This window comes from Delphinus delphis, chromosome 2, assembly GCF_949987515.2.
Source record: "Delphinus delphis chromosome 2, mDelDel1.2, whole genome shotgun sequence".
Classification (NCBI taxonomy): domain Eukaryota; kingdom Metazoa; phylum Chordata; class Mammalia; order Artiodactyla; family Delphinidae; genus Delphinus; species Delphinus delphis.
The window spans coordinates 60,192,025-60,206,166 of NC_082684.1; the positions used below are offsets into that span (position 1 = coordinate 60,192,025).

A 14,142-nucleotide genomic window follows, 5' to 3' on the forward strand; every position below is an offset into this window, starting at 1 on the left:
ACTTGTTTTCTAAGGTTTGTTTGTTTTTCAGGCTTTTTTTCTTCTTTTTCTTAAAGCACTGTCTTTAGCTTGCAAGCAATTATTTCAAAACCAGAATGTAACTTTCTAAATTGGAGACAAACTAAGGACAGTCCTTAGGTTAAGAGCTAAAGAATTAGTGCTTATGAATGGTAACTAAACAATTGGGAGTCTTGGAAAGAAACTGTTTGGCTGCAGTCAAACTAGAAAATTATTTGGTTAAAAATTTTACTGATTTTGGGAGAAACAAACTTATAAGAAATATGGAGAAATGCTCCTGTCATCAAACGTTTTGGTAATGATCAAGAACAAATTAGAAAAAGTAAACAGTGTGTCATTTCTGGACTTTCCTACAAATATATATATATATACAAATATACACATATATACAAATATATATATATATTTGAAACTAGCTTATTAGCAAGAAATATGGAGAAATACTGTCACCAAACGTTTTGGTAATGATTAAGAACAAATGGAACAAATTAGAAAAAGTAAACTGTGTCATTTCTGGATTTTCCTACAAATACATTTTTTTTTAAACTAGCTTATTAGCAATTTATCCCCACTTTTCTGGAGAAAAGAACCTAGTAGACCAACCACAAGGGAACAATTCTTAATACTGGACTCCATGTATAAGTGCGTGGCAGAACTACACAGGGATGAAGGGAACAAGGGGAGGAATAGCAGAATGAAACAAAGGTTGTCCTGGGAAATATTAAGAAAATTTTTTTTCAAAAGAAAATGTGAGTTATAAAGTACATCAGTGATTCTGAAATGGTGCTAAAAATTTAAATACACAGGAATAAATTCATTCAAGAGAGAGGAAAGTAAAAATTTATAAGGGTTACTTTCTACTCTTTAAAACTAATCTGACTTAAAAGAATTAAGGAATGAACATTGGAACACATTTTAAATATGGTTATAAATTGGAAATTGCACTAAGTATTTTTGAATGTTTCAGTGAGATATGGGACAGTTGAGAAGAAACTATTTGGTTGATGAAGTTATTCTGAAAAAAACTTAATTTTTAGAAAGCTGAATTTCTAAAACTATAATAACCATTTCATTTAGCCTCTTTCTAGGAAGAACTATTCCTAAGATACCAAACTACTTCCGGTGCCCTGTTTTCAAAGATTTCCAGTCACTTCTCAGTTTACAGTGGAAAGACTTTTCTGTTTCAGTGTTTCTCACATTGGTGGTTGGCTGTAGGAGTAGTATGAAAGTTATGAGAACAGAGCTCAATGGCTGTTTATTGACGATGATGGCATCTGCTAAGTCAAAATTACAGAGCTGAATGCAAAATTTGTCCCTGTAATTTATATCCCTTTAAGCAGCTCAGTTATTTTCAAATGTTAGTGTATATAAGAATTATCTGGAAGAAATTATTTAAAATACAGACTCCTGTGTCCTATAACTCTCTTTCTCCAGAGTTTGAGTCTGTTTATTGGTTGTAGGACTCTGAAACTGAGATTTTTAAGAAGAATTCCAAGTGAGAAACATAACTTAGCCCATCCATTTAATCTTTTCCCTCCCTATTCTTTAAGATTTACTACCCTAGAATTTCTCCTACATTACCATACTTTGTCAGTTCTTTTCTCCTTGGCTACAGTTTAAAATTTAACTTGCCTCTTTATGCCATTGAACTTTAATAAATTCAGTCATCCAATTAATGTTTATCAGTTTTCTATTATGTGTCAGGCACTGTGGTAAGCATTGGGCTTTATTAGGTGATCTGGGGACAGTGGAGCTTTGCTGTCAAGAAATGGGGATAATTCTGAGGAGTCCAGCTCCTGGTTAAAAACCTATGTGTGATTTTTTTTTTTAGGCCTGACTATACGCCAGTTACAAAGCCTTTACCTGGCAGGCTCCACAGGGAAACCTGCCCTCTCCACACCAGACTTGATGCTCCCATTCAATGCATTGCAGTCTCTGAAGGGAATTGCAGTCAACAACAGCCCTCCCTAGCCAGGCATTCTAATGCACTGCTGCATTCCTAGCTCAGGTGTTTCCACTTGGAGGTCTCCTTCATGGGAAACTTCACCTCTCTGAGTCAGTACTCAGTAGTTTTCCACTCCTAACGCTGCCCCCATCCCCACCCCCAGTTCCATAAATCTGCAGGAGTCTTTTGTTTGGGACCCCCTCAAGAGTGAGATGACCCTCAACCAGTCATGCCATTCCATGGGGGTAATGGAACTGGGGGAGTCTGTGCTTTCACCAGGTTTAGAGTCTTGCTTATGCAATCACAGTAAGTGATTACGGGCTTCACTTTTGCATTCATTTTGGCTCATTGTTGCTTTGATTGGCTTCTCTGACACCTGGGAGCTGAGTTCTCTCCTCAGCTCATCTGAACACTTGACAAATTCTGTGATTAGGTATTTTAATCACTCTTATCTAGAAAGTAGAAGAAAGAAGGGAAGCTAATGGTGTAATTGGTAAAGAAGCAGCAGTCACTCATATTAGCCAGGTTAGGGAGGTATTCGGTCATTTTGTGGTTTGGACAATCTTCTTGAATTTGTCAGACTTCAGAGACACGATTACAGAGTAGTCTTGTTTTGGTCATGATCCTTCAGGGTTCCTGAGTGTTCTTGTCTGATGTTGGTGTGCTGTGATATGGTTTAGATTCAACAAAAGAATAGTGTGGCCTGGCTGTGAGTGCCCGGGCAGCTCCTAACAACAGCTGGGGCCAACTGATAGAGGCAGGCCAATTTCAGGCTCTCAGAAGATGCTTTTTTCTTTCTTAGGGCTATATGGGGCCAAATGTTTTATATAGATTATCACATTCAATCCTCACAATGTGTTGTTATTCTAAGTGGTAAGTATGATTGTTATCTTTATTTTCAGATGAAGAAACTGGCTCAGAAAATGTTACATACCATGCCCAGGTCATACAAGTAGGAAGTAGATGGAGCTGAGATTCTATCTTGGGTGGTCAGACTTATGAACCATTGCTCTAAAACTTACTATGCTCCACAAGATACAGCTCAGCACAAATGAGAGGCTTTATGACCCACTGGTTGTAGATTAGAGAGAGGCAATTAAGTTAGACGCAAGGGGATCCTGGTCTTGGGTCACACCCTCTGGGCATGAGCAGAGTCAGTCTCTTTATCTCTGCCTGAGAATGCTGTTCTTAGGCTTTGGAGTCCAGATCCAACAAAGCTCACTGATGGCAGAAAATTAAGGTGAAGTCTAGTTTAGTTATGGAACACAAAACCCAAAACTTTACTCCTCTTTTAAAGTAAAAATACAAATCTAGCTCCTTTCTTTTATTTTTATTTATTTTTTTAATAGAAATCCATTTTTAAATTTATTTATTTTATTTATTTATTTTTTTGGCTGTGTTGGGTCTTCGTTGCTGCGCGTGGGCTTCCTCTAGTTGTGTCGAGCGGGTACTACTCTTCGTTGCAGTGCACGGGCACGGGCTCCAGGCACGTGGGCTCAGTAGTTGTGGCTCATGGGCTCTAGAGCGCAAGCTCAGTAGTTGTGGCACACGGACTTAGTTGCTCCACGGCATGTGGGATCTTCCCAGACCAGGGCTATTCTTAACCACTGCACCACCAGGGAAGCCCGAGCTCCTTTCTTTTAAAGTAGGAGTTCCCTTCTTTGCTACATGGTTTTAATAATTCTTATGTTCTTTACAAATCAAATAAACATTAGATAAAAAGAAAAGGAAAAAAACGTTAGTAGATAACCATGTTTTGTTCCTTTAGCTATAAATGGTTTGAGAGCAGATCATAGGATTTCATTTGTTTAGTTCAATTAAATGAACTCAGTAATAATTCTGGAGTTGGTCAGAGTGGCAGAATGAAATCGTATTGGAGTATAATACTGGTGGGGCACTCTGTGGAATAGAAGCAATTGCTGTTTGAACAAGAGCTAGAAATTTTTAAAAATTTATTTATTTTATTTATTTTTATTTTTGGCTGTGTTGGGTCTTCGTGGCTGCGCGCGGGCTTTCTCTAGTTGCCGCGAGTGGGGGCTACTCTTCATTGCGTTGCACAGGCTTCTAATTGTGTTGGCTTCTCTTGTTGTGGAGCACGGGCTCTAGGCATGCAGACTTCAGTAGTTGTGGCACGCGGGCACAGTAGTTGTGGAGCGCGGGCTCTAGAGCACAGGCTCAGTAGTTGTGGCGCATGGGCTTCGTTGCTCCGCGGCTGTGGGATCTTCCCGGACCAGGGCTCGAACCAGTGTCCCCTGCATTGGCAAGCGGATTCTTAACATCTGCGCCACCAGGGAAGTCCCTATATTATTTATTTTTGGCTGTCTTGGGTCTTCGTTGCTGCGCGTGGGCTTTCTTTAGTTGTGGCGAGCGGGGGCTGCTCTTCGTTGTGGTGCATGGGCTTTTCATTGCGGTGGGTTCTCTTGTTGTGGAGCACGGGCTCTAGGCACATGGGATTGGTAGTTGTGGCACATGGGCTCAGTAGTTGTGGCGCATGGGATTAGTTGCTCCACGGCATGTGGGATCTTCCCAGAGCAGGGCTTGAACCAGTGTCCCCTGCATTGGCAGGCGGATTCTTTTTTTAGGCTCAGCGGCCATGGTTCACGGGCCCAGCCGCTCCGCGGCATGTGGGATCTTCCCGGACCGGGGCACGAACCCGTGTCCCCTGCATTGGCAGGAGGACTCTCAACTACTGCGCCACAAGGGAAGCCCGGCAGGCGGATTCTTAACCACTGCACCACCAGGGAAGTCCCTTCTGCCCATTTTTTGATTGGGTTTTTTTTGTTGTTGTTGTTGTTGAATTTATGTGTAATTTATTAGTCTTATTTACTATTATTATACCTGATATGATTGTAGTCATTGTGTGTGCAGACTACACCACCAGACAGATATCATATATATGGACTTGACACTCTGCCGATGCTGAGTATTACTCTTTGTAGTGAGTAGTCCAAAAATAGTTGGCTAGTGTCTTATAATGTCACTATCTGAACAAATGGAAGAGAATCCATATTAGAAAAAACTGCAAATGCTTTATTTATTCCCTGGTGGTCTAGTGGTTAGGATTTGGCGCTTTCACTGTCATGGCAGGGGGTCAGTCCCGGGGCGGGGACAAAAACAAAAGCAAACAAACAAAAAATACCCAAACCAGACACTGGATTAAACCAAAAAGTAGAGGCAAAAGCTCCATCTGGTGTTGACCATATAAAATTCCAAGGAATTTGCATTATCATACTTCACCTGACTGTGTAATACTAGAACCTCCAGTTTAGAAACATCTGTGGATTGAAAAGTAGGAAGGAAAATACTGGCTGTTACACATTAACTAGTGATTAAGATGATTAATGACTGAAGAAAAAGTCATAGGTTGTTTAGAATACTTGCCCCCAGATAGTCCCTGAAAAAAAGTTCCAAGGTCAAATATCTTTGGGAAATGTACGCAAATGCCACTCTTAAATATTCACAATGAATATTAGCATATTAAAATTATTGACAAGTCAACAGTCCTATTTTACATAATTTAACTGGTATTTGAACACAGGACCTCTCCCTCTCTTTCTCTTTTTAATATTCTCTGGCATTTTCAAGAATACCAGTTTGAAAAAGTAATTATCTTAGGAGTATTTGCTTTAAAAAAAAAAGACTTTTTCGGGGGGGAACTTTTGTCAGATTTTATAGTTTTACCATCCAAATACGTAAAAATGATGATGATAAAAACAATGTTTGGGGGCTTCCCTGGTGGCGCAGTGGTTGAGAGTCCGCCTGCCGATGCAGGGGACGTGGGTTTGTGCCCCGGTCCGGGAAGATCCCACATGCTGCAGAGCGGCTGGGCCCGTGAGCCATGGCCGCTGAGCCTGCGCGTCCGGAGCCTGTGCTCCGCAACGGGAGAGGCCACAACAGTGAGGCCCGCGTACCGCAAAAAACAAAACAAAACAAAACAAAAAAATACAAAAAACACACAATGTTTTATAATTGTTTAGGTTTTCATGCTCAATTCAAGAATACTTAGGGAACGATCATTTTGTGCCAGGACCTGCACAAGGTGGTGTAACTGACAGCAAACAATTATAATCAGTTGCATGTTGGCAAATGTTTAACAAGAATCCTTCAGGTTCACAGATTGATCTAAAATGCCTTGGTCCAGGGATGTCTATAATTTAGAAAGCCAGTAAAGGGACTTCCCTGGTGGTCCAACGGTTAAGACTCTGTGCTCCCAATTCAGGGGGCCTGGGTTTGATCCCTGGTCAAGGAACTAGATCCCACATGCTGCAACTAAAGATCCCACACAAGGCAACTAAGATCCTGTGTGCCTCAACTAAGACCAGGCACAGCCAAATAAATAAATAAATCAATATTTAAAAAATGAAAGCCAATAAATACTGTTTTTGGAGGTTCTTCCTTTTTCCAATTCATAGTCTGACTCCTTTCTCAGTAGCTCAATAAATTTTCCATTCTCTAAAATGGCCATACTACCTAAAGCAATCTACAGATTTAATGCAATACCTGTCAAATTACCAGTTACATTTTCCACAGAACTACAACAAATAATTCTAAAATTTATATGGAACCATAAAAGACCAGCAATCCTGGCAAAAGAACAAAGCTGCAGGCATAACCCTCTCAGACTTCAGACAATACTACAAAGCTATAGTAATCAAAACAGTGTGGTATTAGCACAAAAACAGACATGTGGATCAATGGTACAGAATAGAGAGCCCAGAAATAAACCCACACATCTATGGTTAATTGATCTTTGACAAAGGAGGCAAGACTATACAATGGGGAAAAGACAGTCTCTTAAGCAAGTGGTATTGGGAAGGCTGGACAGCAGCATGTAAATCAATGAAGTTAGAACACACCCTCACACCATACACAAAAATAAACTCAAAATGGCTTCAAGACTTAAATATAAGACAAGACACCATTAAAATCCTAGAAGAGAACATAGGCAAAACATTCTCTGACATAAATCTTACCAATTTTTTCTTAGGTCAGACTGACCTAATCAAAAGAATACATATACATATATATGGTATATATTGTATATATTATATATATATATGTGAATCACTTTGCTTGACAACAAACCAGAAACTAACATAACATTGTAAATCACCTATACTTCAGTTAAAAAAAAAAAGAAATTTTCCATTCTCTCTCTATTCTTCCTCAGATGAAACCTCTTAACTTTCAGTATATTTGAAAAACTAGTCTTTACCATTTACCATCTGGGTCCAATGGATCCTTTCTAATTTTTATATCTTTAAGTCATTTCATGAATAATTTATACACATTAGAGTAAAGGGATATTCAATAAAGCTGTTATAAAAAGAGAGTAAAGGGATAATGAAAAACAACTTTATTGGACATTTAAGTAAGTATCTAAACATAGAAAACCCTAGTTTTTATTCCATATTTTCCTGGTTTTGAAGATATATCCAAAATGGGCAATGTCCTCTAAATGCAACTACCTACACATTATCCATGATACTGAGTCTGGAGCATACTCATCTTGTAAATAGTGACTGCAGATTCCAAATACATCACTACTGCATACTAGCTTATTGTTGCTTCTGATTCTTTTTGCAGTTGCATTATCAAAACACAAGACTTGTAGAATTTTTTGAAACATTTAAAGGCTCATCATTTTGTTGAAGAGAGGACAGCCATCTTCTTTGCTACTTAGCTGCAAAACATTTGTATTTTTAGTTTTATAAATGATCAACTCAAAGAATTTTTAATTTCTAGATTATCTGTTTCCTTCTTATCATCTTTGTATACACAACTGCCACTAGCATTTGTGCACTTAAGAATCATATCAAGTAAATGTATCCATATAAACATCATAAAAGGTGAAAGAATACTATCATATGTACTCTTAGCAAAATGAGGTTATCCAGATGTTTGCTGCAAAATCTTGTGGAATGGAGTTATTCCTTTTGAATAAGTAGATGAGAATACCACGTTTTCTTTTTGTCCTTAGAAATATATTGTTTACTAATTAATTCTTGAGTTTGAAAAATTCAGTTAGGTGGTGGTCATCTAAAGATTCCTAGTTTAAGGTTATTAGGGTCTAGAGTGCTGTTCTCTATCTCTGCATTAATCTTCTGAATTCTGAATTCTCAACTATATTCAATGAGAGCTAAAGCATAGTACAAAGATCTAGAAAGATGATGCAGTACTTTGAGCATTGCAAAAGGAAAACTGAAGGATAATGCAATAGTGATGACTTACTTCACTATTCTATCATCTTAGGTAATTCTATCATTTTCCATTTTCTTATAATTTTAGTATATTTTGAAGCATGATTTGGAACAATTAATGATAATGATGAAATAGTTCCATGGATGATGAAGTAGGAGAATGTTGCAGGACATAGGAAAAATAAGATCAGTAAGATTCCATGATGTATCCTAGATTTACAAAAGTCCAAATGACCCATATGACCACTGCAAATAGAGAAAGTTTTATCCTATTTTTTTAAAAAATAAGTTTTCTCTTTGTTTTTTGGAAGACCTTTAAGAAAGAATAAAAGTCATGAAAAAAATCAATCCTTACAAATAGTACTCCCAAAAGAGGAAATCTCAGAAAACTAAAGTTTGGGTCTACTAGATCCTGATGATATGTATAAAGGTTAAATTCTTAAACTCATTCACCTTTAAGCACATAAAGGCAGATATGAATGAATTTGTTACCGATCATAACATTTATTTCATTGTAATAGGAAACAAAAGCCTTTTGTTCACCTGAATACATAGGTATTATGACTTCTTAGACTTCATTGAGCTGGATGGCAAAGATCCCTTTCTGGGGACCATAAAATAATGAAATTACCGAAGGTGCTATACTTTGGTGTATTCCTCACTGAATTCCAGGATCCTGGTGGATCCTCTCATCTATGTGTTATTTACCCTACTCATTCCTAGATCTTGTTTCTTTTTGCGAATGTCCTTATTCCACCTTTATATCATTGTCTACAGCTATTTACTTGCTGTACTTTCAGCCAAGAATCCTTGTTAAGGTAGTATCCTGAGCCCACTTTATTTGCAGGCCTATACAGAATTTTGGCTTCTGATTCCCATTTCCTCTTCAGGATTGTATTAAAATTTGATAAGCAAACTAATACTCTTTTACCTTACAAAACAATCTTAGAGGAAGTAAAATATATGTTTGCTGCATATCTTATTTCTTGTGAATATAAGCTTGAAAGAACAAAAAATTGATCTTTTTCTCTATTCCATAAAATGCTTATAGGGCTAAGCTTTGCAGGATTTTAGGTGTTGACCTATCTGGAAATAATTCCATGAGCAACCCCTCACTGAAGGTTGGGGTTGCCTGAGACCACCAAGCTCGAATGCCTTTCCAACCAGTTTCTGTCTGTCCCATTTTGCTCAGTTCTTTTCTTGGAAAGAGAAGCAGAAAACACATCAAGATTAATCAGCCAAAGGTTGTAGTGTGTGTGCGTGTGTGTGTGTGTGTGTGTGTGTGTGTGTGTGTGTGTGTGTAGGGGGAGAGGTGGCAGAGGCAGTGTAGGAGGAAAGAGGTAAACTGACTAGGAATACATGAATAGTGTATAAATAGTATATAAATTCTTCCAGACCAGACATTTGGCTGTTTTGCCTACATCATATCACAGCATCGCTACTGTGCCTGGCACAAAGTAGATAGATGTTCAGTAAATGTTTGTTGCACTAAGTGAAAGAACGAACTTCTCACTTTGCTTTTTCAGGGGCGATGCAGCCTGTGTTTCTTGGAATCAACCCGGGCCCTAGAGGAGTGAATGTCCTAGAGCAGGGGTCCCCAAGCCCCCACCCTCACCTGTCTGCGGCCCGTTAGGAACCCGGCTGCACAGCAGGAGGTGAGCAGCGCGGAGTAATGGACGCTTAATCTGCCGCTCCCCATCGCTCACATTACCGCCTGAACCATTCCCCCTCCACCCCTGAAAAATTATCTTCCACAAAACCGGTCCCTGGTGCCAGAAAGTTTGGGGACCACTCTCCTAGAGGACACCTCCATTTCTCTCAGCAAGCTGAGGAGTCTGGCGACAGAAGGTCACATATCATGAGACCCGCGGGGAGTGGGAGCCGCCATGGCTCCGGGGAGAGGGGACCAGAGGGCCATGGCGCACCCCACCCTCGCGCTCCAGTTCCACCAGGTCCCGTTCCCCTCCCCGCCCCTCCTGAGTACCCCTGTTAGGTTTGGCATTGTCACCCCGCCCCTCCAGCTCTGGTCCCCTCCTCTTCCCCTCCCTTTTGCTCTCCCTATCCCCTACCCCCGCCCCGCCCTGGTCCCGCACCCTCCCCTTCAGTTCCCTGGCCCTGTCGCCCCGCCCCCAGAACCGTCCCTCCCCCTCACGCCCCTTCACGCCCCGCCCCGCCTCCCCCTTTGACGTGGCAGAAGCGGCACCAGCCATGTTAGTCCCGCAGAGTTCTGCGCCGAGGCCGGGGGCGGGGCGGCGCCGTCCCTGATTGCGGTGCCACGGCTTCTCTGGCTCGGCGGAGAGGGCGGATTTTGTAAGGCCGAGGCTGCGACAGGCGCGGATCTCGTACGTGGTGGCACTGTGGTAAGGATCCACTTCAGGGCTGCCTCTTCTCGGCTCCCTTGGGGGTCCGCGGGCGCTCAGTGGGAAGCGGGGGAGGGGCGGCTGTGCGGCGGCGGGTCCGCGGGCAGGGGTCTCAAGGGTCGTGCCTGCTCTGCCGTCTTGGTGCCCCGGGGCAGGCGGGGTGCGCCGGGGCTGCGAGCCGGCCCGGCGGGGCTGCCTGGAACCCTGAACTTGTCACCCTCTCACCCACCACCCTCTGCTTAGTTCTCTCTGGGCCTGGGAACCTGGCCCCCTCACCCACCTGCCCTGTATCAGGTGCGAAAGATGGGAGTCGGGTGAAAAACAGCAGTTTGGGCATCTCCCACAGCACCCCACCCTCCGCTCCCGGCCGATCTGCCTTCCCCACCCCACCACCGCTTCTAGGTACTTTGACTTCTTGGTTCATTCCCTGCCTGAGCTGAAGAGCCCTAGACTTTGAACCGAGGTGACTTCGTCACCCGTAGTTCGGCCTTGAGAGTTAAAGGGGATAAGGAGAAAAGTGCCAGGTATAGCTAACACCTTGGGCCTTGATTACAAGTAGACTTCAGTTATCAGATTAGACCAATTGTACCTACTTCATTCAGCCCTAAGTGTTTTCCCGTTCTGGTGGGAAGGGAAAAGTCATAGTTAAATCTGCATGTAATCACTGGATTGAGTAAATTGAATTCGTGTTTTCACGTGAACTTACTCAAGTTACACCCCTCAAAGTCGTGGATAACTAGCCAAGTTAACTTGGTTAAAAGAAGTTTTAGATTTAAATATAAATGCGTGTTAAGTCTTCCTTCTCTCCCTTCTCCAGTAGTCTAATGGACATCATTTTGGAATTCCAGTCATTTTTAATAGGCTCAGAATTTTAGATTTAGAAGGGGTCTTGTAGTTTTCTAACCCAAACCCCTGATCTTACAGATGAGAAATTGAGGATCAGAGGGGTTAAGCTATTTTTCCAATATGATAAATCTAGTCATGGGACGTAGTTGAAGACACTTCATTGAAGATTTTAGGACAGAAAAGTGGGAGAGGCACATATAATTGTTAACAAATATATCTGATTGGAAGGAACTCAAATTTTACTTGCAATTTACAATGTTTTGCACTTAGTTATCTATAAATGGGCTAAAATCGGAATATTTAAAAACTTTTAATTATTATTGAATAGGTAAAGCCTTTTAAAATACTGTGGGCACATATCTGATGTTCTAGGTTAAAGTGACTTAATGCTTCTTTCCTTTTAGTTATACCATGAGTAAGTATTTAACTAAGGTAACTCCCAATGATTATAAGTTGTGCTGAAAAATGAGACATTTCTTTAGAATGGTCTTTTGTGTTTGTGCCACTTAAAAAAAAATATAACACCTAGTATATTAAGTCTGCATCCTAATATAGTGTTTGAATCGTATTTATTTAGTTTTATGCTTTTAGACAAACATAATATCAGGGGAGAGAATGCTTATCAAATAATGCCATTTTATAAAAAGCTGGTTTGTAACAGGACTTTATTTCAGATATGCTATTGTTGACTATGGGACCAAACCTGGCAAAATTTGTACTAGAATGAGTGATTTTAAGATTGAGTAATTTCTCCCTTGGAAAGGTGAGGGAAGTTGGGGGGGTGTTTTGCATGCCTATGTAATTGGACCAGTTAAGAAGAAACAGGTGGGACTTTTTCAAACCACTGCTGGAAAGTGAGAAGGTAAGAAATAAGTGTGATTTAGTGAACAAATATAATCTTAGAGCAGAGAGACTGAGAGGAAAAAGAGTGAGGAAGAGGAGGGGAATTGTACTCAAATTCAGGTGATATTTAGTATGTCTCAATAAAAAGTAAGGATGTGGAGTTACAATCCAGGTTTGTTACCTGTTGTAGAAACTTAAATCTGGCTATTGCCCGTGTGTAGATGTCTTCATGCTAAGTTTCATAGAGCCTTTCTCTACTAGGCTCCCAGATTTTGAATTAAGCCCCAGAGTCCTAAGGAGGTGATTCTCAAGACCTCATTATACTCTTTTTTTTTTTTTTAAAGAATGGATGCACTTATAAATTTATTTATTTATTTTTGGCTGTGTTGGGTCTTCGTTGCTGCGCGGGCTTTCTCTAGTTGCGGCGAGTGGGGGCTGCTCTTCGTTGCGGTGCACAGGCTTCTTATTGCAGTGGCTTCTCTTGTTGCGGAGCAGGGCTCTAAGCGCATGGGCTTCAGTAGTTGCAGCACGCGGGCTCAGTAATTGTGGCTCACGGGCAGGGCCTGTGGGACCTTCCTGGACCAGGGCTTGAACCCGTGTCCCCTGCATTGGCAGGAGGATTCTTAACCACTGTACCACCAGGGAAGTCCCAAGACCTCTTTATACCCTTAAGCATTATAAAGCATATAATACTTAAGAGTATTATAGGATGCAGAAAAAAAAGAAAAATCTGGCTTAATAGAAGACAGATAGATTTTTATATCTACTGCTTTGCAGTCTATTGTAATATGTTGTTTTGGTTGAATTGTGTGAAGGAAGTCTGGCTTCACATAGGTACGTAGTTGGAAAAAGGAGAGATAATATTAATAACTTTTTCGTATTAAAAAATGTGCATATTCTTTGATACTATACCCAAACTTGACAGTTTTAATTAAGAAATCAAGGGTTAATTGCAGTGTGGAGTCTGAAACCTTAAAAATGAACTTTTTGTACTTATTGCATTATAACCCATTGGTCTGTCCTACACTTTGAATGGATCATTTACCCATGCATGATTTTGTAACATCATGAAAAGATCATTTGGGAGCTCTTGCTTCACTGAATAATGTGTATCTTCCAAATGTTGGCATGTTTCATTATATAATATATAAAAAATCATATTATTATCACTACTGGTCTCATCAGTAAAATCTTTACATATTAGGAAGTTGTGAAGCTCATGGTATTAGATACAAGTTTTAAAAAATTTTAATGTTTTAATTTAAATTTGAGAAAGCTCAGATTTTATCATTGGCAACAAATACTGTGAATGGTTTTGCAGGTGACAGGCTCACTTCATCCATTTTTAAGAAAATATATGACAAATACCTAAGTACTAGTTATATACTATTCTTGGAGGATTGAGAAAATAGTCACTTAAAACATTTTTTGTGTCTTGTCGTTCAAATGAACAACGCTGATTGGTTGAGTATATTTTAATAGTCTTTTGATGCTTTTTGGTGATGCATTTTAGATGTATCTCAGATTATAGATGCAATTAAGTAATAAACAGAAAACTTCATTTGCTTTATGTTCTGTAGAAATAATGGGAGGGATTGCATACTCCTAGAATTTATACTCACATCTGTAGCAGGGAAGCTGTTGCTAAAAACCATTTCTCTCCCAGAGGAGGTTGTTTCTCCTCTTATTGTTGCCTGTGTTAAAACTGAGGTTGGCATCTTCTAACTCCTCTCTGATTATCCCAGACCTTTGTTTTATCATTATCTTTCAACAGCCACTTTTTCTTGAAAGCTCATATTATCTTTCTCAAAACTGTCTCCTGTATTTAGCTTTAAGATAATCTTTTCTAAACAAATCTAGATATCTTAGGATTTCTCCCTGCCCTTTATCAATCTTTGAAAAATACATGATCGCTTTTGAATAGCATAAA

The 14,142-nt window shown here is 40.1% G+C and overlaps 1 protein-coding gene across 1 annotated transcript in view; it reads left to right on the top strand.

The window, feature by feature from the left end:
• Positions 1-10,365: 10,365 nt before the first annotated feature.
• SEC23A (SEC23 homolog A, COPII coat complex component) overlaps positions 10,366-14,142 on the top strand; it is a 65,346-nt gene continuing 61,569 nt past the window's right edge. The window contains exon 1 of the mRNA XM_060004654.1: positions 10,366-10,523. The gene's annotated coding sequence lies outside the window, so the exon portion shown is untranslated. The remainder of the gene's footprint in view (positions 10,524-14,142) is intronic.